This window comes from Oryctolagus cuniculus, chromosome X (genome assembly GCF_964237555.1).
Source record: "Oryctolagus cuniculus chromosome X, mOryCun1.1, whole genome shotgun sequence".
Lineage (NCBI taxonomy): Eukaryota > Metazoa > Chordata > Mammalia > Lagomorpha > Leporidae > Oryctolagus > Oryctolagus cuniculus.
Window position 1 is genome coordinate 92,347,843 of NC_091453.1, and position 23,916 is coordinate 92,371,758.

General features: G+C 42.0%; 1 protein-coding gene across 1 annotated transcript in view; it reads left to right on the forward strand.

The window, feature by feature from the left end:
* Window positions 1–23,916, forward strand: part of PCDH19 (protocadherin 19) — a 118,002-nt gene that overhangs the window by 42,986 nt on the left and 51,100 nt on the right. The window lies entirely within an intron of this gene.

A 23,916-nucleotide genomic window follows, 5' to 3' on the forward strand; every position in this document is an offset into this window, starting at 1 on the left:
AGTGTGTCTGTCCTAGGAAGCCAGAGGTCAGGACTGTGTTCTGACACTTTAGGAAGCTGAAAACTGAGAAAAGAGGCTATTCTTGGCCAATTTTTCTGATGTATTGTTACTAAATTTAGATTGGGCAATGTTATTGTACATTTAGTATTTAAAGTTTGTGTGTGTGTGTGTGTGTGTGTACTCATTTACCTAGTCCATAAAGAACATTTATTTACTTGACAAATGTTTATTGAATATGTACTTTGTGCCAGGGGCTATTTTCAGGCTTCCAGGAACAGCAGAGAACTAAACAAAGATTCCTAACATATTGCAGTGTATGTGTACAGATCATTTATGTTTAGTTGTCGTTGTTGAACAGGGACAAAGGAAGTATAGAGGTGTAGGGGGAGACTGAGAAGGGTGATGGAGGAACTCACTCCATGTGATCTTTAAACATTTTTTATTTCATTTTAGATTTTAAAAATTATTATTTTTATTTATTTGAGAGACAGAGAGACCAAGACTGAGACAGAGTCAGAGAGACAGGGAGAGGTCTCCCATTGGCTGGTTCACTCCCCAAATGCCCATAAGAGCTGAGGCTGGGGCTGGGCTGAGACCCAGAGCTGGGAACTCAAGCCTGGTCTGTCATGTGGCAGGATCCCAATGACTTGGGCCATTTCCACTGCTTCCCAGGGTTCCCATTAGCAGGAAGCTGGGATCCATAGCTGGAGACAGGAATCCAATACAGTGTGGGGTGTAGATATCCTGACTTCTAGGCTGAACACCATACTTTTTGATTCATGTATCAACAAAAATGCAAATATACCTTCCTGTGACTTTGCCAAAAAAAAAAAAAATAAAGCCCTAACATGGAGTTAACATTCTAGTAAGTGGAGAGAGAAAATAAAGTAAATAAATGAGATGTATGGCATTTTAGAAGGTAAGTGCTATGGAGAAAATTAAGGCAGAGAGGGAGGATAGAATTGGCGAAAATTTGGAAATTTAAATAGGGTGGTTAGGTAATATTAATCTTATTTTACTTCTCACCGATTCATACGTAGACTTTTTTTTTTTTTGACAGGCAGAGTTAGACAGTGAGAGGGAGAGACAGAGAGAAAGGTCTTCCTTCCATTGATTCACTCCCCAAATGGCCGCTACGGCTGGTGCTGCGCCGATCCGACGCCAGGAGCCAGGTGCCTTCTCCTGATGTCCCATGCAGGTGCAGGGCCCAAGCACTTGGGCCATCCTCCTCTGCACTCCCGGGCCACAGCAGAGAGCTGGACTGGAAGAGGAGCAACCGGGACAGAATCCGGCACCCCGACTGGGACTAGAACCCTGGGGGCGGTGCTGCAGGTGGAGGATTAGCCTAGTGAGCCGAGGCGCCAGCCAGAACATAGACTTTCTTTTGTAGCCATGCTAATGGTTTGTTTACTCATTAGTGTCTACCATAGCTACCCTTATATCCCATGCATAGAATGCACATTAAAGAAATAAATAGACATTGCTCCCATCCTTTTAGAACCCATAATGTAGTTCAGGAGACAGACATTAAAAAATGATTACACAGATAATTACTTCCAATCATGATATGTGGGATGGAAAGCAGTGTAAGGTGCTAACATGTATTACACATGGAGGCCAGTATACAGTTACTGATTCTGTTACGTTAAAGGCCACAGACAGGGGCCAGCATTGTGGTGTAGTGGGTTAAGCCACCTCGTGCAACCCTGGCATCCCATATCAGTGCAACAAGTTGAGTCCTGGCTGCTCTGCTTCAGATTCAGCTCCGTGCCTATCCTCCTGGGAAAGCTGAGGGTGAAGGCCCAAGTACTTGGGTCCCTGCCATCTACATGGGAGACCCAGATGGAGTTATCAGTTTCTGTTTTCAGCCTGTTCCAACCCTGACTGTTGTAGGCATTTGGGGAATGAACCAGCAGATGGAAGACTTCTCTCTCATTCTGTCTCTCTGTCCATCTCTCTCTCTCTCTCTCTCTCTCTTTCTCCCTTTCCCTTTCCTTCTCCCTTCCCTTACCCTGTCTCTCTATCTCTGTCACTCCGCCTTTTAAATAAATATCTTTTTAATAAAAAATCCCATCTTTTTAAAAAAATTTTATTTATTTATTTGAGAGACAGAATTATAGACAGAGAGAGGGAGAAACAGAGACAGAGAGGTCTTCCATCCGCTGGTTCATTTCCCTAATGTCTACAATGGCCATACCTGGGTGCAGGGGCCCAAGCACCTGGGCTATCTTCCATTGCTTTCCCAGGCTGTCAGCAGAGAGCTGGATCCGAAGTGGAGCAGCTGGGACTTGAACTGGTGCCCATATGGGTTGCCAGCGCTAAAGGCGGAGGCTTCACTTACTATGCCACAGTGCCAGCCGCAAATAAATATCTCTTAAAGAAAAAATACAGACCACTGAACATTAGGTCTCACTGGATTCTAGTAGGAAGGCCAATGATGATATGATTACAAAGCAGCAAGTCTCATTTGGTTTAGGTTGTGTCTAGGGATTTGTGAATTTGTGATTTCAAATGTCTGATTGCCATAATTGTATATAGGTACTGTCAGCCTTCAACCTAGCTAATTACTGGCATTTGATTTTTTAAATACACACACACACACACACACACACACTCACACACGCGGCTATATTTTTTTTTTTGAAAAACCAGTAAATGACCTTTTGATGCTGCACATTTTGGAGCTGCTTGAAAACTGACTTTGAAGGAGAGAAAGCATTAATGAAGATAATGGCTGATTTTCAGAGCAGAGTTCCTATTTGCTTGTTTTCTTATGTTTTCATTGTGCCTCCAAAGCTTCAAAACACTCTCAAAATGAAAGATGGTAGGACAAAATGTATCTTTTAAAAAAATTTTTAAACTGTGGAGAGGAAAGTATTTTAATGAGGAAATATATTATATTATTCTCCTGCAAACCAAGGGCTAATAGCCTGGAACTGATACTTTGGCTCCCTAAAAAGTCCAACAAGACAAGCCAATTATGGACTCTGAAACATTTTTATTTTTAGTTCCTTGTAATAGCAATTCATTCCCTGCTATGGTACATTAACTGGAAAACAAGTTGAAATGAGAGTTTTGGCACCTTTAGAATAATTGCCTATATTTACCAAATTCTTAATTGCACAGAGATCTTGTAGGGGGGAGAGGAGAGCAAAAGCCTGCATCTGGGAAAGTCTGACTTTCAATCAAGGCCAACCAAATGGGCAGCTGTGGAATACAGTTCAGCTCACTGCCTTTCCTTTCGGTTTATTCTCCAAGCAAACAATAGCTTGGTTATTTCTGCTGATTTTTGCCTTTATGTGGTAGTACTTTGGTGAGCAGGAGGAATTAGCTGTTTACAAATAAGGTATGCAAGTAGGCACAGCTGCTGTACTCTTCTCCCTATCATAATGTCTAGTAGTTTCCTATTGTCCTCTATATGGGGACACCTCAACAAGGCCATGGAAAAATGGAAACAAAAAAAAGGTCAGCTTATTTTGATGCAGTTCTTTGATTCCTTGCAGGTTTTTTGGCCACGAACTTTTTGAAGAGCCCATGTATCTATTTTTTTTATTTATTTTTATTTATTTATTTATTTATTTTTTTATTTTTATTTTTATTTTTTATTTTTTTGACAGGCAGAGTGGACAGTGAGAGAGAGAGATGGAGAGAAAGGTCTTCCCTTGCCGTTGGTTCACCCTCCAATGGCCACCGCGGCCAGCGAGCTGCGGCCGGCGCACCGCGCTGATCCGATGGCAGGAGCCAGGAGCCAGGTGCTTTTCCTGGTCTCCCATGGGGTGCAGGGCCCAAGCACCTGGGCCATCCTCCACTGCACTCCCTGGCCACAGCAGAGGGCTGGCCTGGAAGAGGGGCAACCGGGACAGAATCTGGCGCCCCGACCGGGACTAGAACCCGGTGTGCCGGCGCCGCTAGGCGGAGGATTAGCCTAGTGAGCCGCGGCGCCGGCCCGAGCCCATGTATCTAAACACATGGGTAACACGGAGCTGGCTTGTTCCATTTCCTTTCGGGTAGATTTTGTTTGTTTGTTTTGTGAGGTCCGCTACTTTCCCTTTTCCATTTACTTTCCCTTCAGTGGCTCTGCTTTCCTATCAGGTGGTCTTTTTGGAAGTTCCAACGTGATGCCAGTGTGGGGTGCAGCTGGTGATGCCGTACTGAAAAGGCATCTTTGGGAAGGGGCAATAAGTTAGCCAGGAAGTAAGTTAGAAGGTTAAATGGACTGCTAAAACAAATGTCATCTTAGGCCTCACTAAGGAAGCATAGTTTTCTGATATGGGAGCTCCTAGCCGTCTGAAGTCTTTGCTGCTCTGACTACATCTGAAGCCTTCTGTTTATCCTGGATGCCTTACTTTAAGTAGTATGTGGGCAGAATAAGCTTCAGAGAAGGTATTCGCAGGTGTTCTGTTATAGCAGTGCAAAATGGAGTTAGCGCCCTTCGCAGCTTTGTAGTTGTGTCACTTTAGTGGGGTTAGGAAAGAGTTAATCTCATAGAAAAACCTTGAATTTGACTTGTTTTCTTCTTAGGGATTGTTGTGAAGATGAACACTTGCTGGGAACTTTTGAAAGTTCCTGGTGCTATAGGCTCTTTTCCAAAAGACGTTTTTCATAATAATAATAACAATAATAGTAATTCCAAAATGACAGAAGAAACATTAATTTATAAAAATAAAATTTCAAAAGGTAAATTTTATGAAATGGTTCAGTGCCATAGAGTCCAGAACCTTTCTGGGACACATAGAGAGGGGTCATTTGTACCTTTATTTATTCATCCTGTATCCTCTTGAGCCTTATTTTTATTTGTTTTATTAAGGCAGAGCAGAGCAACCTGGGGTGGGGTGTGTGTGGCTAATAAAAGCAATCCATGTTGCAAAGGAACACAGTGTGTACTTTGTTGGCTGAAGGCCCTGTGGTGCACAGAAAGAGCCCGGCTTCAGCGTCTCGTAGGCCCTGCCATCCAGGAAGAGAAGGCACAGGAACGTTGTTCTCAGGATACAGACTGTGTTTCTGAACATGCTAAGATTTTCCTTGCTCATTCTTGCTACATCCTCTTGCTTTGTGGCACTGAGTGGGATCAGGCGCGTAGGAATGGCACCCAGGGAGCTGACTGAGAACAGGGAGGGACTAGGGACCCACCAGCACCTGGAAGACAGGAGGGTGTCCCAATAACTTTGAGCTTCTTTTGGAAAAAAGGCACAGTGTCAGCCCATTAGGAGAAGAGGAGAACACAGGATAAAATGCACATCCTGAAACTCCATGAAAGGAGAATGGAAAGTGCTCTTTCTGCTGCTCACCAAATGTGCATGTTTTGTGGTAGTCTCTGTTTGTGGGGCTGAGTGTGGGTCTGACCTGTGGAGGAAAGTGAAGGTCTCCACCTACAGGCTGCTGCAGGAAAGAGCTCCTTCTTCCTGTCTGTCTGCTGACAAGGGGACTAGGGCAAGTTTTCAGAGGTTATCCAAGCTCGGGTTGACTTGTCTCAGGACTCATCCTTATGCAAAGGCTGCAAAAAGAATTTGAAAGTCATGAACATCTGACCACTGGAGAAAACCTTTACTGGCTCAAAAATAAGTCTCTGTGGTTTAATTAGCTACCCCTTCGGACATTGATTTTTCTAGCACTTGTACAGAATGTAACTTGTCTTCAACTTTACAGAAGAACCAACCCCGATGCAGCTGGATTTGTGGCTGTAGGGAAGTTGCTTGATTTTATTAAGCATGGCTTAGGCACTCTCTCTCTCTCTCTTTCTCCCCTGACGCTCATACACAACTTAGAAAATCAAGAAATCGAGCTATAGAGAAGGAAATTCTTCCCCCAAACCAAATGTTTTCCCTAGTTGCATACCCCTGTACATCGCATGTGGCTGAGGGCAGTCCTGATGGCACCTGTTACGTCGAAGGGCCTTCTCCACTGCTCTCTTCTCTGTGCTCCTGTGGCACACTGCATAGACCACTTGCTGTGGTTTGAATGTATGTGTTCCCCTTAAAGTTCCTACGTTAGAATCTGCAACACAATGGGATACTAGTAAGGGGGGGGGTGGCTTTAGGGAATGATTAAATCACAAGGACTTCACCATTCCAAATGGGATTCATATCCTTATAAATGTGTTTGAGAACTAGCCAGCTCTTTGTGTCCTTCTGCCTACTGACGTGTGAGGACACAGTGTTGGTCCTCTCTAGACGTCGCGACAATGAGGCACCAACGTGGAGCCAGAGAGTAGCCCTCATCAGACACAGAAGATATGGCACCTTGATTTTGGGCTTCACAGCTTCCAGAACTGTGAGAAGTCAATTTGTGTTATCTGTGAATTACCCTGTCTTAGGTGTTTTGTTAGAGCAGCACCGAGACTGAGGTACCACTGTGGGAGCAGTGTGAATATTGCGTTGCAGTTGTTTCTTCACCTAGCCACCCCAACACTAGAAATGTGAGCTCCTTGAGGGCAGGAGTGGAATTGAGTTCATGTCCATGTCCCTAGCATCTACCATGCAGCCTGGCACATAGTCCTAACCATATTCGGTTGAATTGAATTAAATTTTTTCAGCCCCGAGCTGTACTGGCTGCCATTTGTTCTGCAGAAGTCAGTCAAGGACAGCCAAGGAGCATGAGACAAATCTTTTCGATTGTGGGCAGGCTCTGAATGATCTCTGCCTTTGCTTCTACTCTTCCATTGCTCCTATCTACACCCTCCCCCCGACCCCTTTTAACTACCCGTTGCCTACAGTTTGTACAAAGAAAGAGCTTAAACATAGTGCAGCATTTTCTGTGACTTTTATGTCTTTCTATTCGGAGCTGATGGCTTTGTCATTCTACTCAGCCTTTATATATATAGTAGCACAGTCAAATTTGATTAATTGAGACTAACTTGGGGGAAGGCCAGTTGGAATTATAGATAGAAAAGAATGCAATTTTATTACTTTCAAGTTCATAGAGTAATAAGAAGTAGACTAACAAAGCCCTTGCCAGGAATTTTTGCCAAATAGAAGTCCTTGGACCTGTTTTAATGAATAAATAAGAATGATGTGCAATTAACATATTTATTGTTTGTAAATTGCTTCTAACGTGCTTAAAAACAATTTATTCACTTAAGTAGTTTAAATACTTCCCTTGTAATCTTGTTTACACTATAATTTGCCCAGAAAACCTTTTTAAAAATAGATACGGCAGTGTAGCTCTATCTGAATGATCACCAAATATGAAGTGCGAAGTCTGAACCGCAGAGGTGTGACTCCAACACCATGAAGTCAGGAAGCCTGAGACAGGTGCTTTTAGGAAGTGGGCAGAACGGATTCTGCTTTTCCTACTTAGCTGTTCATCGTACCGGCAGAGGCTTATGTTTACTTGCTCATTCCTATTCTGAGAAGAAAAAAACCTCCCTCACCAGGAAGCAATACTTGCCATCACTCCAGTCCCCCTCGGTGGTCTCATGCCTGAGAGAAAATTTACCTTTTGGATAATTTCACTATGATCAAACAATCCCCAGTGGGCAAAACTAATAGAAGATACTGTATGTTGCTTGCAGTTTATCTCTAGCAATTATAGATGAGCAATTTAAGTGGCAACAAAGCAAGTCATTTGCTAGAATGAGGCTGTATTTCACAGAGCTTTATCATTCGACATTCTCCAGATCACTCAGCTAGAGAGAGTCTGTTTCCCTGGGTGGATCATACATCCTCTTTCTACAGTATCCCTAGGAACAATTATTTTTCTGGATGATAGGATATTGACAAGAAGCGATTTACAAACATCATTTGCCCTAAATTTCACTTTTTTCCTCGCATGAGAAATTTACTTGATGGGACTTTGAACATTAGCTATTATTCTTCTGGGATTATATTAGGAGCAGTAACGGGAAGGAGCTAGGCAGGTGGGGAGGGATGAACTATGGCCTGGGTGTCAGAAGAGATGAATTCTAAACCCAAGCTTGGGTTTCTATTAACCAGTTAGATTGCTTTGGAATGATTGTAAGGTTCTCTGGGCCCATTTCCTTGTCTTCAAAATTGTGTGTGTGTGTGTGTGTGTGTGTGAGAGAGAGAGAGAGAGAGAGAGAGAAGACAGAGACACACACTGACAAATTAGATATTAGATAATCTCTAAGATTGTATTGAATTTTCATGTGCTTATTGGGTATTTGAGCCTGTGATGGTCATGAGTCCACATGGCAGCTTTTCAAAGCCCGTAGTGGAAAGTACAGCATTGTCAGGTTACAGTAACAATTTCAAGAACCTTTGCAAATGACCACGTTTGGCAGTAAAGCAACTGAAGGTTCTATCATGATCTGAAGAAATAATTAATATTGCATAAAAGGATGCGTTTTTTAATTTATGAAGGATAGACCACAGAAGGGACTATAGATTGAAAGCAAAAGCAGTAAATCAGCCAGCTGGGCTTCCATTTCCTACTGTCTGTAAAGTTACGCTGGTGGAACGTCCCCTGGTTTTGGAAGCAGGCATCTGAAGTTCTTCTGACTCTGCCAGTAATTGGCTTATTTGATCAGGGATTCAGAAACTCTCTGGGCTTCAGTTTTCCATCTGTTAAAAAGAAAGTAGTAGCTTGCCTATGTACCTCTTCAGACTATTGTAGTTCAGGGGCCAGCACTGTGGCATAGTAGGCGAAGCCTCTGTCTGCTGCGCTGGCATCCCATATGGGTGTCGGTTCATGTTCCCGCTGCCCCCTCTTCTGATCCAGCTCTCTGCTATGGCCTGGGAAAGCAGTGGAGGATGGCCCAACTCCTTGGGCCCCTGCACACCCGTGGGAGACCAGGAAGAAGCTCCTGGCTCCTGGCTTCAGATGGACCCAACTCCAGCCATTGTGGCCATTTGGGGGAGTGAACCAGCAGATTGAAGACCTTTCTCTCTGTCTCTCCCTCTCTCTGTCTGTAACTCTACCTCTCAAATAAATAAATAAAAATATTTTAAAAAAGACAATTGTAGTATAAGAGTGCATAGGTCAAGGATGTGTAAAAAATTGCCATGAGGAAATAATTTGTAAAATTGAGGCATTGAGATACACAGCCCCCCATGTGTTCCTCACTGTGCTGGATTGTAAAGCACTCTCTTTGGAGATGTAGGATATAGCATATTTAGTATTATGTGTATTGCACTGTGGCATCATAATATTAGTAAGCATGGGATTCTATTTCTTTTAGATTTGTAGGCAAGACATTGGATGGATGAAAGAGATAGAGGGATGGAGAGAGAGAATGTGAATTTTTGGCTTAAGCCAATTCCCCCCTGCTGTCTAAAGTTTTGAGAAATGTTGCAACAAGTGCAAGTCTAGCAGTACAGCAGCTTTTCTTAAAAGAGCTTTGTAAACTTTGCATTTCTGATTCCATCTATGAAAGAGACAGGTGAGATGCTGCTATCACATAGACAAGTCATACACCGACTATTAATCAGTTGAAAACAGTGAGTGAGCACCTGCTGTGTGCCAGGAAGAGTGACAGGCACTGAAGATACAGACACTAAAGACGTGGTCCTTGCCCTTAATGAGCTCCTGGCCTAGTGAGGGTGACAGATAAATGTATGGTGTGGCATGAGAGAAGTAAGTATACTCCTTATGTTTCCTTAGCCCACCAAGTGCATCATGTTTCAGAACTCAAGGATCCTGAGTCACAGGCCAACAGCCTTGCTCAAAGGCATTGCTGTCCAGTAGACTTTTTTATGGTTATGGAAATAATCTACATCTGAGCTGTCCAGGATGGTGGCCACTAGGGACATTTGGCTATTGAGTGCTGGAAATTTGGCTGCTATAATTCTTGAGGAATTAAAATTATAATTTAATTTTTGTTAACTCACATTTTAGTTGCTGCCTGTGGCAGTGTCTATGCTGTTGAACAGCATAGCGCTAAGAAATGGTAAAGGGGACACACAGTAGGCTCCAAGGAGTCCTGAGTTGGTCCTGGCTGAGCTGCCTCAGTCCCTTAACCCTGTTTTTCTATCCACATACTACACTAGCCTTGGAACGGCTCATTTCCAGCTGACGGCTCTGAATTATGCATGCTAATGTGCTTTACTTAACCCTGAGATGAGTTTTTTTTTTTTTTAAGAAAAGATATTCTGTGACAGTTCAATCATAACAAAGGAAGGAAATGGGGCAAAAGAAAACTAGTTTATAAAGGCTTTTAAAATGTCTCAAATCTTGCCTTTCACAGAATTTCAAATGTTGTGAGGTCATTTCAACTCTTTTTAAGCTGAATACTCATTCTCTCTGTCTCTATCTCACATGAGTACACACACACAAAATTCAGCTAAGGTGTGTATCGTAGGAACTTGAGCTCCTTTCATTCCTCTTTAATAATCTCCCGTGCTAAAAGCAAGAAGGTTCACAATATTATTACTTTTTTTTGTTAGGACAGATGGGGCAGAATAAGATAAAATATTCTAGGAGGAAGATCCTCAGGAAGAAAACTATTCACAGTACTCAATGGTGATTTCGTTGGAAATGGCAATAAATATACATCAAAAATCAAGTTTATGATATGATAATAAGAAGGCCTGCTATTTGTATAGTGGTTCACACTTTTAGGAAATTGTTAGGAAATCAAGGCTTAAAGAGGTTCCGTGATGTCTCTAAGGTCACACAGCTAGTAAGAACTTTTTCTATTTTCATCTTGCTCTGTGTTTCGAGACTTTCTAGGATTTTTCTTTTAATATTCCATGATCTTTTCTAACTTTATAACCATCCGCAGAAACAGTCATCAGAATGACTTTCGGCCCTATCTGAAGCTGGGTCTACCAAGAACCATCATTTAAAAAAAAAACTTGTTTATTTTCATTTTATTTGAAAGGCAGAGGGAGAGAGACATATTTTCCATCCAGTGGTTCACTCCTGAAATATGTAGGTGACAGGGACTCAAGTACTTGGGCCATCACCAGCTGCTTCCCAGGGTGCACGTTAGCAGGAAGCTGGGTTGAAAGTGGAGGAGTTGGGACTTGATTCCAGGTACCCCAATGTAGGATGCAGGCACCCAGAGCAGCAACCTGACTGCTGCAGCAAACACTGACCCCCATGGCATAAGCATTTTAAAATATCTAAACATAGTGGTAAAGGCTTATTTCCCTCATAAAAATTGTGTGTGTTTGTGCACACAGGGGTGTGAATTAAGAAATGACTGCCCACACCTATTTGTACTGATGTGGCCCCAGACAAAATGTTTCTTTGTTATTATGTAGACAGGGGAATTGAGCAGACCAAGATGAAGAGTGGGTGTAGCAGTTTCCTTTGAGAGCAGGGTGTGGATATGGAAGAGTGAATGGAGAGCTTGTCTCTGAATTTATTTGAAAAACTGACCAGGAGAGAGCAGGGGAGTGAAGACCTGGGAGAAGTGTGGGGAAAGGAAGGGAGACACCAGCCACACAGGTTGAGGGGTACATGGTCCCACACAGCGTGGTGTTATGTTTTTCACAGTGTTAATTATTTTTTTTTTTTTGCCAGTTAGGTTTGTAATTGTTCCTGGATTTTACTGTTGCAAGTCTGATGGTAGAGAGAGAGTGAAGTGTTCCCCCTCATTATTTCTTAATCTTCCTGCAGGAGGAAATTGCTCTGGTTGTGTTCACCGCCCTTGAACCTGTCATGTTTAAGCAGGCTAGGGTATTTTTTTTTTCTCCCCAATAGTACATGCAGTCAGCCAGTCCTAATTGCTTCCATTTCATTGCATTTTCCAGAACCCTAATGAGGTGTGGCCTGCTGGTGTGAGTGCAGGACCCAGTGCGAGAAGTCTGGAATTCTAGTTGTATATGCAAGCCTCTTAACCTCTTCTGTGGTGCTGTTAATGGAGTTAATAATATTTATTTAGCTCATAACGGTAGCAAGAGGATTAACTAGTTAATGTTGGTTAAAAGGCTTTGAGCAAAAGAAATGGCAGTTTTCTGTGTACTGTGTCCATTTTCAAGTGCTCATTCTTATTAATAGGAGGCATCTGCTCTATTACAGTCATTAAGCACCTCACAGAAGCCTTCCTGGCTGCAGAAGAAACAAAATTCTCCACTTCTGTGCCATGAGCTCTGTAGAAAATGTAGCTACCGTTAGCCCTAGTTTCCAACTTGAGTATCTGTTTTCTGTCCCTCTAAAAATATTCCTCTCCTTTATGGTTTCTTGAAGTTTTAGTAATTTTTCTCTCTCCTGCAGTCCTCTATATTTACTGCTTCTGGTGCAAAATGACTATTGTGTTTCAGCGGTGGGGGGAAATGATCCTTTTTTATACCAGCCTGTTAAACATTCTGGAAGTCTTTGTGATAAAAGGTTCCATATAAATACAAGGTACTTAAGTAATCGTTCTGTTGGTGCATTGCATAAGTGCATTACAGATTTCTAATACTCTGACAATTTCAAGCTGCTGATAATATTAGCCACTTTGTGAAGTGTAATTATGGCTTTCTTGTGCTTGGCTGCCAGCACTCTTATGTCAGATAGTAGCCTTTTGATTAATCTCTATTTTCAAATCATGTCAAATTCTAACCTCCCCTTCCCTCCTCTCATCCTCTCCCCCCACAACACCCGCCCCCCACCCCGCCCCGGCCCTGCACATAAAATGAAGTTCTGTTCGGTTTGGGAGAAGGGCAGGTAGGGGGTTTTAGAGGATCAGTAAACGTTTCCATTACTTCCTTGAATCCTCTTATTGCTTTTCAGTTGTAGTTTACGGAGCGATGCTTTTAGCTCTGTGTTGCTTCCAACACTGATTTGCTGCAGTGCTTACCTAAGTCGCTAGAAACTGGAAGCTACTGTGGGTTTCCTTCAGTGCCTAATAATTTCAACAGAACTAGTGCCCTTTATTTAGGCCAAGTCATCATTAGAGGGTTGTCAATGTTAAGCAACCACGGAGTCTGATTTTGAGAAACGTTCACTGCGCCTTGTCAAATGTGAAATTAGTACTTAAAAGGTCCTAAGTAAATGACCTGTTTATGTTTTTTGGGACAGTAAGTGGATGCTGAGTGTAAACATTCTTGACTCATTCCAGTGCACTGAGACAACCCTCTGTTTGCTGTGGCAGTGATCAAAGCATCTGCAACAAAGAGGACCGAGGGAGGGTTTCATTGACCACAAACGAGAAAATGATCTATTGTATGGTATCTAATTAGAAAACATCAATATCAGAAGCTAATGCATTCTGTATTTCTAAAATGGTATATTACTCGATTGTTTTCTTGTCAGCACGATCACATATTACAGGCTTGAGCAGCAAGCTGGTACAAGGGAAATGAATTTAGAATGATATGCCAAAGGCTGTTACTCCTTCACTCTTAAATAATCTTGTGGAGGCAACTGGGTTTTAAGTGAGGTATAATATAAATAATGGGATTGGGGTTGGAACTGAATTTGGGGGTGTTGTTTTGGCCCACGGGCACAGGGCCACCCGCCGCTTTCCCTCCAAATATTTTGAAAGTCTTTTCAGCTGACAAGACTCGCTCAATAGAAATTGCGCTCTGCAGGCAGTCGGGGCTCTGTAGCTGCTAAATAGTGGAGAATTGAAGCATGGATAAAACAGAATTTAGTAGAAGGGAATAGGCCAGCTCAGGTTCTAAGAGTGCTGGGCCTTCTGTGAGCCAGAGGGACTTGCTGATAGGCTGGATCCAGGAGAGCTTATTTTGTGGATCCCTGGATCTTACTGCTTGTTTCTTTCTTTCTCTCTGTTCTCTCTCTCTCTCTCTCTCTCTCTCTCTCTCTGTGTGTGTGTGGGGGGGGAACGGGGTTGATCTTACATAGATTTTTTGTTGTTGTTGTCATTTGGATCAACTTTACCAAACCATAGCTTCTGAAATTGAAGCCACCACCCTAGAAATCATTACTAGTCATCTTAGATCACCTTCGAGAGATGGTAGCTAGTGCCTCTAAAGGACAATTGAAATGGCCATCAAGATTCCAGGGAACAAAGTGGCTCAATTTTTGATTCCTTGAGTTATGCTACTGGACTAGTTAGTATGTGCCAGATATTTCTTTTGTCTAACTGCTAGACTGTACTCTCCAGACTCATTCATTGGAAATACCCAAGACCCAGATATTACCATTTTATGCCTGCTTTCTGTTTCGGTAGTAGATAATGCCAACAACAGTGCTCCCCGGGGGATTTCTTGTTGTCCTTGTTGTTGTGGCTTGTTCTAGCTGAGTCAGTACTTAACACGGCTGTAGCATTTAACCTGTGTGTTTTCTTGGCTGTTTAAGGGCAGGGGAACAGTTGGCACTTGCTTGTAAAGGGCTTTGATATTTGGGGATGAAAGTCTCTTTATGCCTGCAAAATAGCTTTAGTATGTTGTAGTTTTGGGATGGCGACTGGACTCCAGGGTTTGTTCCTGCGGCAAATGTGGTTGGTAGCTATTCAGTCCTCAGGTTGCACTTTGTTCATGTGAGATTTGATAGTTTGACTTACATGACTGCGTTCTTCATTTTATTTACTCTTAAGCTGCTTTTACTCACACCAAGGTCGTGTTGACTCTGCACATATACATACAATACACATTAACTGGTTCCAGAGAGCTTTTTTGTTTTTTGTAAGCAGGTACTATTTCAGAGTGTACTGTGCCACATGAAGGACTTAGAAAAGCATCTAAGGGCTTTATTCTAGTTTTTTCTCTCATCGTGTGGTGGTTAGCCTGGTCTTTTAGCAGACCCTTTGCCTCTGAATTGCATGGATTCCTGCAGAAAGCTGCTAGGTTTCTCAAGGAGGCCTTTGTAGTGCTATGTGCAACTAGGTTGCTCTTGCGAAGGTACAGTTTTGACTCAAAGAGGAGAGCAGAGCAAACCACTTTCCTTAGGCCATCCCTGCCACCTCTAGGTAGTCTATCCGTGTCAATGGTGCCAGTTGGACTTCAGGAGTTTTGATGAAAGGCCACCAAGGGGGAACTCTTTCAATTTAAGTTGTTGGATGTGAACCACATGCCCTGTGTTTCCATGGATAGCCCTGTCCTGAAAGCCACTGGAACCCTAGAGTTCTCTACCACATTGTCACTCTGTGACTCAGAGGTCTGCATTCTGGTGAGCACTTATCTTTTCACAGAAACTTTATCATACTCTCATGTAGTACCACTGCCATTCCCAGAGATATGGCAGGACTGAAGGACTTACATCGGCAGAAAGAACCCAGCTGTGCTTTCTGATCCTTGACAATTACAGCCAGGCCATTGTGTATTTATAAGGGAGTAGCTGGGAGTGATAATAGAGAATGGATTGTAACTAAAGGTGACAGTGTGCAGAATGGATGCTTTCTGAAGAAACAGGATCACCTTGGCCTAACAGAATTGGTCATCTGCAAGTAACCTCATTCTTAGCTCTTTACATCTCTTTTCTTGTCATCCATTAATGCATTACATGAATACTTGTTACATGTCTGGGATTGTGACACATGACATAAGGACTTCGAAAGAGAGCTCTCAGTCAGTTCAGAAGTGAACTGACATGCTACACATGAAATAATCATGGATACTGAGGGAGTACATACTTACCTGCACAGTCTCTTGTACAAAGGGCTGAGAAATTGCTAAGCACTGTGAGGTGATCAGTGATGTAACTGTATTAGAAATGAGGGAATTAGATATGGGGAAGTAGTAGAAGGCTGGTATTGGATAACTGCTTAGGTAAAGATTTTATTTAGATTTAATGCCAATTGCAACAAGGAACCGCTGTGAAGTCTTGAAAAGAGAAATGATGTGATGAGAGTAGTGGGTGAAGAAGATGATCCAAAGAGCTTTTTGCAGAATGGGCTGGAGCAAAAGGAGACCAATGGAGATGAGGAAGCAGTGGTACAGGTGATGAAGGGTGTGGAAATGGAGCCAAACGGAAAGATACATAAGCTATGTCTCAGAACTGTAAACATTTTGTAATCTATTTGGCAGGAGAGAGCGGTTTTCTACATTTTTGATGTCGGTTATGTACATATTACCAATATAACGGCCAAATTCTCCTAAGTGAGCCACCTACCTTCTTCAAGCCATTATGGTGTTATTTACTTCTGTAATGTATCTGTGTAATTCTCTAAGCTGTGCACCAGTAGCCTGTGTATGAGTATAAACATGTGTCCGTAGGTAGGTTTGTGCTAATCTCAGTGTGGGTATTCATTGGAGTGGCAGACATTTTGACCATTCCTGGTAAGAGGTCCATCAGTTTGGGAGCTCCTTTAGGGTGCAGACTATGTCTTTTTTTCCATCCTTAGGGCTTGGTGCGCACTTGTGGATAACTGACTGAGTTAATAAGAACTGCTTTGTTTTAGAAGCCAACAATTTTTGAGCTTGAAGGGAACATTGGATGTTGATCATCTGGTTAGTCTTCTCATTTTAAAGATGGATAAATTAAGGCTTCAAGAGTTATAAAGTGGTTTATCAAAGGACATCAGTGAGCCAGTGACTACTATGTGAAGGGAGTCCAGGTTTCCCCCATTATAGCACATTACTTTCTGTAGTCACACTGTATATGCACAAATACAGGTGTGTACTTTTATGTGTTTGTGGATGAAAATTAGGGCTGGAGTGTGTGAAAAGCATTTGACCAAAAATTAGTGTGGTCAGCAAGAGCCTATTTAGCTGGGTTTCCAGTTCAGGGTAAATATGAGCTTTCAAGTGATGGCAGCTCTGGGGATGGTGCCTTTTGTTCTACCTTCACTAATTCTTGCTTCAGCTGCTGCTGTCTGGATGGATGAATCTTTGAATATACATTCTAGCTGGAGGCATGTTGGCCTTATTTTTATATAGAATTTACATTTTCATTTTTGTGTGTCAGGGATAGAAAGCAGGAAAAGTCATTTATCAATTTATTTCCAAAAATGCTTTCATAAGGAAATGGCTGTTTGAACATCTAAAACAACAATCGCTTTTGGAAAAGGTTGATCAATAGGCACAATTATCGTTATTGGAAATCATCAATTAAAAAAATGAACCAGCATTTACAAACTACTTTCCTGTGCATCTGAGTTGGAATTCCAGTTTTCTGTTGTTGATGTTGGTAAAATGAGTTGATAAAAATTTAAGAAAATTAGTTATAATGCTTTTTATAGCATTTTATTAGTTATAATACTTTTCAGTTTGATGGAACTTGAAAGGTTGTTCATTTTTTAAATGAAAACCTTAAAGTTTGGGAAATGTCTATGTGAGTCCCAGAGCCTGTGACCTTTTTTAGCTCAGTGTAGTGACCTGGGGATTTGTGCCACTGGGCAAAGAATGTAGTCCTAGATATCTGCATTTATTGGACTTCTTTCTCCTTAGGGTTGCAGTCTCTCCTGGTGATAAATGTGGTGCTGAGAGAGCTGCAGTCACTCTTCCAGAGACTAGGGCATGATTCAGTGAACTGTAAAAGTAATGCAAAATGACAATTAAAGTAGGGCATCCTCTGGTACCTTGGGGGCCTGACAAAGTGGAAGTATTTGACTTCTGATGTGCCAGACTTATTAACATGGAAGCATACTAACAGATCACCCACCCAAGAGTCTCCCTAGAAACCTCACGTGTCCAGAAGGGTGCTGAGAACAGAAAGCAGTAAGCAAGAAAGGCTTCTGAGCATGGGACACACAAGTACACAAACCATGACAGAAACCAAAACGTGATATCCCTGAAACCCCTTAGATGAAGACCATACAAGTTCCTTCTTGGGGCAGCGACTTCTCAGCTTTCCTCTTCAAACTTGCTGTTCTTTTCTAGACTGTTCTTAGAAACATAATTATATAGTTTCCAAGAACAAAGTAGAGTAGAAGCATCAAACTTGAAGTGGGAGATGAGCTGCTTTTGGTATATTAACAGCTCTGAGAAGTCACAAGACTGAATGTTGGGTAGCCAGCTGGCAAAGGACGTATGTTAAAAATTAAAGATGAGAGCCCGAAAGACAGAGTGCTTTTGGGTCATTAAGTGTACAGTCAAAACTTGCATGGTACAATGACTTATGTTTAGAAGGATGCTTCTAAATAACCAATAAGAGGGTAAATTATGCTTTTGATACTCTTTTTTGTTGTAAAAATTTAACCTACACATAAAAATTGTACATATTTATGGGGTACCATGTGATGTTCTGATACATGTATATATTGTCTAGTGTCTAATCAGGGTAAATATATCTTTCTCCTTGAACATTTAATGTTTCTTTATGGTGAAAACATGCAAAATCTCATCTTGTGTGTATTTTTAATAGAGACACACACAGTACATTAACATAATTTATAGTCACCCTATTGTGCAATAGAGCCCCAGAACTTCTTACTTCTACTGAACTATAATTTAGTACCCATTAATAGGCCTTCCTCCACCTCTCTCCTTGCTTTCCTTCCCTGCCTCTGGTCATCACCATTATACTCAACCTCGATGAGATCAATTTTTTTGTTAGATAAGAAGGGCAACCTTGTGGTACATTTCAGAAATAAGGCAGAATGGTTAGAGTTTCAAATCAGAGTTTTAATTCTTACAGGGGAAATCCTGTATCTGGAAAACTGAGCTTTCCAGAATTATTTATTCTTTGAAGGCTTTAGAATTGTGGTTTTATAAACGTAGGCCAAGTGAGAAGCCTGCTTTCAATCAATTCCTAGGAAAAAGTCTTCTAATTAGAGAACCTGTTTTGAAGAAATGATATTAAATGATGAAAAAATGACTCTTGCTTGTCATTGAGACTGGAAATAAAGGTTTGCTCTAGTCCTGTTTTTTTTTTAAATGTCAAAATTAGTTTTTCAGAAACCAATGTTGTTCTTGTCTCTTCGCTATGTTTCTGCGTTAACCTGGCTGTCTCATTAAAGATGGGGACATTTCCTAGTGAAATTAATATGACATTTAGAGAAAATTTCCTCTATCAAATGTTTCATGTTACTTGCCATTTAGAATACTTAGAGATTGAATTGGAATAATGTCAAGCAAATTTTGATTAAATAAGGCTAACCAGGAGCCAATACGTTCATGCAAAAAAAAAAAAAAAAAGCTGTTGAGTTATTTCTTAAAAAGTGTATTCCTCCTGTGGATCTTTATCTTGTATTGAGACAACCCATCTTCTAAACAGCTGGACTTACATTAGAAAACACAGCACAAGGCCAGCGTTATAGCATAGCAGGTTAAGCTGCTGCCTGCAATGCTGGCATTCCATGTGGGCACCGGTTTGAGTCTAGCTGCTCCACTTTCAATTCAGCTCCCTACTTATGGTCTGGGAAAAGCAGCGGAATATGGCCCATATTTGGGCCCCTGTCACCCACATGGGAACCTGGATGGTGCTCTTGGCTTGTGACTTCAGCCTGGCCCAGCCCTGGCCGTTGTGGCCATCTAGGGGGCTGAACCACCGGATGGACTATCTCATTCTGTGTCTCTCTCTCTCTCTCTCTTTGTAACCCTGACTTTCAAATAAATATATATTTTTAAAAAAGAAAATACAGCACATCAGTTGAAAGCCTGCAGCCAGACTATTGGTCACAACAGTTGTTCTCCACCCCTGGAGGTACATTAAAATTACCTGGGAAGCTTTTTTTTTTTTTTAACCCAATGTCTGGGCCCTACTCCAGGCCAATTACCTAAGAATCTCTTGGAGTGTGTCTTTGGTGACACTGTTTTTTTTTTAAAAAATTCCTGAGATGATTCTAATCAGCATTTTGGACTGAAAAGTACTGGTTTCAATCATGTAAACTATTGATTAAGAAAATATTATTTCCTTCTCTGAAGTGGTCTGAGTCTCATTCTTTGTTCCACCAGAAGTGAGAAAAAAATATACTCTTTCATTGCACAGCAACTAGATTTAAGTATACACTTTGAAGCAATTTGAGCTAAAATATTTGATGTCAATACACACAGACCTGTAATATAATAGAGCATCAATGGCCAGTTAATTCAGTTTCTTGGAATGTAGGACTAATGAGTTCAGAATAGTGTATTCTATCCAATTAGGATGGTTTGGTTGCATGGGTTGTTCCCATAGCTGCAACCAAGCTGTTTCATAAAGAGATCTGAAACTGATTACCAAGGGGAAAGACAATAGGTGAAGCAGCATAGTTCCATCCACTCTGGGAAAGTTGGTGCTAGGAACCTGCCTCACTTATGAGGCTTCTAATTGCATTAGGATGCAGCACAGGACGTCTGCCCATTATGGTTTATGCTGATTTGGAGAATGGAGTGTTTATATTTGAAGGCCAGGACTCAAAAGAATGAGCAGTTTACTTTTTTAGAGTATAGAAGAGGGGAAAGAAAGGTAGGAAACTGATAAACCTCGATGATACTCTCCTACCTACAATGGCAGATCAAGCCTGGTGGGTCTGTCTTAGGGTGAACTGATCTATATCCAGGAGTGGATGGTGGGAGGGAAGAATAGTTAAGGTCACCACAAACAAGTGTTCTAGACACTTCTCTTTTCTCAACCCAGTGTTTAGGCATGGGAATCCTCATGGTGAGACATATTATTTCATTAGGATTAAGAAGTAGTACAGTCATCAGGGATAAAATTTGCATGGTTTGCTTCTTTGCCCACACACACGGTTCTGGCACAATGCCTGGAGGCCAGATCTCCACAGAGCTCCGTATTTGATGCACAGTGCACACAGATTGGAGCCATCATATGCAGAGCTTTGTAAAATTTGCTACTTGAAAACTGTCTTAAAACTTGACCGTGGGTTAGAATGTTACTCATGCTTCTGCAGAGCCAGTATCCTCTAGGTTTCCTTTTTTGCATATGTGTATCTATCTACTAACTTTCTTTTCTTTTTTTAAGATTTATTTTATTTATTTGAAAGACAGAGTTACACAGAAAGAGGTAGAGAGAGAGAGAGGTGTCTTTCATCCACTGATTCACTCCCGAACTGGCCACAACGGTCAGAGCTGTGCCATTCCGAAGCAGGAGCCAGTAGCTTCTTCCGGGTCTCCCATGTGGGTGCAGGGGCCCAAGGACTTGGGCCATCTTCCACTGCTTTCCCAGGCTACAGCAGAGAGCTGGATCAGAAGTGGAGCAGCCGGGACTCGAACCAATGCCCATATGGGATGCTAGCACTGTAGGTAGTGGCTTTACCTGCTATGCCACAGCGTTGGCCCCGCTATTGTTTTATTGCCCGACTGCAGTAAAATTGCGGACCCTAATTGGGGTTTCACGTTTTGTTAAACAAGAGGTAAGGATTCTCACCGTTCCCACCATGCACCATGCTACATGCAGTTAAAATTCTTCTTTGGATTCACTTTCTATTATCCCTGTTTTACAGATAAGAAAACTGAGGCACACAGAAACTAAGTAATTTGTCCAGGATTGCATATGGATAATTGATAAATGCATAACTGAACTGCCGAGTGTTTAATCAATTCTCTATTAAACAGGATAGTATACTTTTTTGAGGGTAGGGGATTTCCACTTATTATACATTGCACTGAATACCATTGAAGAGCACATTTAACCAACATCATTTTCACCTATTATGTTGGTACAACAAATGAGGCCAAGAAGTTTTGGTAGATGGATGGATAACCTCTTCCAGCAAATACTTAGATCATATTTCCCACTGGCCGGCGCTGCGGCTCATTAAGCTAATCCTCTGCCTTGTGGCGCCGGCACACCAGGTTCTAGTCCCGGTCAGGGCTCCGGATTCTGTCCCGGTTGCCCCTCTTCCAGGCCAGCTCTCTGCTGTGGCCAGGGAGTGCAGTGGAGGATGGCCCAAGTGCTTGGGCCCTGCACTCCATGGGAGACCAGGATAAGTACCTGGCTCCTGCCATCGGATCAGCGCGGTGCGCCAGACTCTGTGCGCCGGCCGCGGTGGCCATTGGAGGGTGAACCAACGGCAAAGGAAGACCTTTCTCTCTGTCTCTCTCACTGTCCACTCTGCCTGTCAAAAAATAAAAAAAAAAAATAGATCATATTCCCAACACAGGCCTTCTTCTCCTGTAATTCTTTTCATAGCAATGTCAGCATTCATTTTATTTTTAGACAATGAAAATATTTTAATAGATATAAAAATTGTATACATTTTGGGGATACTATGTTATGTTTTATTACATGTATGCATTATGTGATGTCCAGCCAGGGTAAATGTATTTTATCCTTTCACACATTTAACATTTCTTTACACTGAAAACATCCCAAATCCTATCTTCTGGTTTTTTTACCTAGAGAAATATGCAGTATATTAACAGTACTATAGTCACTTTACTGTGCAATAGAACCCTAGGACTTCTTATTGTTATCTGGCTACAGCCTAGTATCCCTCAGTCACCCCCTCATCATCCTCCCCTCCCCACTTCAGCGTTTGTTTTCTTATGAACAATTTAGAAATGAACTGAGCATTTGATTTTTATCCTCTCAACACATTTCTCTGAATAGTACCAACTATTATTTGTGGTTTACATTACAGAGGATGTAAACTTCTAGATAAAAGCAGTGTGAGTGGATATCATACAGTCTATCTTCAAATGATGGGAGTTGCGGGGAGGCATGAACATGCCTGAATAAGTATAGGACAATGTTGTGATTTAGCGCCTTCCTACTGTTTGCCCTTCTTTTCTCCAACCCATTCACCACTTCCACCTTCCTACTTGCTCTCGGTATTCAAGGTCTCTGCCCGGACTGTTGGTGCCCGTTTGAGAGCTGGAGCTGCTGTTACCTGTCCCATTTTCTCCTCTTTCAAAACTGTGAGCTCTTGAAAGCAAGGACTGCACCTAAAAGCCTGGAGCAGTTAATGTCTGACAGATAGTCTTCTGAAAGGAATCTGCTCTTTTGTTTGCTGGACAGCTGTTGAGTTTCCTTTTTCCAAGCATTCTCAGTTGCAGTGATAGCCAAAGGCCCATAGGAATGGTGGTGATTTTTGGTGAAATGGCAGGAGGGTGGAGGAAATGTGTTTGGGCATTTTTCAGTTGATGCAATGGTTCAGCAAGTATGGTACTTTAGCCTTGGGGGTAAGTTCCCCTTCACAGTTACTTCAGTGTCTTCTCTGGCCTCCACCTCTAAGCCTCTAAGGCTGTCTCCCTTTGGATCTTCCCACTTCTGGGTGCTTATCAGCTATTTTCCTCTTTCATCTGGCAGGTATTCTGCATTTGCTTTTATAAAGCCCTTGCTCCAGCAGTCTACTGTAACCAGATTAGATGGTGGTGTTTTAATAATAGGATCTGAGACAGGGGTTTGCTTGCAAACTTCGTGTTTCACATGAAAGGCTTTGGAACCCCCTGTGGACTGCCCTTCACCCTGTTTTAGGCATTATACTTGTTTGCTTTTATATTTATGATAAAACGAAGGCCTTCCTGCATAAGTATTGCTGAGCAAATGTCTTAAAACAAAGGGAAGTGCAGAGTTTAAAACCACAGTGGGGGATTACCTTGCCTGCATTTCCATATCTTTGGGATAAATATTTTAACATGTTAATTATCTACTACTAATAAAAATACCTTTGAACTTCCAGTCAATTTGATGGGCATAGATTTGTCTCTACTGGGGAATGGGAAGCAATTAGTTTCGGTAATGATTGTGAGTCATGTTGTCTCTTCTTTGTAAGTGGTTGCATGGTCAGTAGCCAGCCGTCTTTCAGAGAATGTTTGTGTCAAGTTTGTCCTAATCTGCTGGAGTGAGCTGCTATCTCCACAGTGACCCCAGAGCCCCAAGGAGGCAGGGAGTTCCTCAGGCTGCTGCCCCACTATGGCTTTGGTTTCTCAATCATTCATTGCTTCTTGCCCAGTAGAGAAATTCTTAATAGGAGTGGGCATTTAGTCTAAAAGTGCATTGGTCATTGCAGAGCCTGGGTTGGATTTCTGATCCAGCTCCTGACTCCAACTCTGCTAGTGCAGACTCTGGGAGGCAGTGGTGATTGCTCAAGTAGTTTGGTTCCTGCCACTTATACAGGAGACTTGAATTAAGTTCCTGGCTCCTCACTTTGGTCCTGGTTCAACCCTGGCAATTGTGGGCATTTGGGGAGTGAACCAGTGGATAGGAACTCTGTCTCTTTCTCTCTTTGTCTCTCTGCTCTCAAATTAAAAAGAGGAAAAGTTCCTTCTAAGTAGGATATTTTGATTCTTCTTTTGAGTC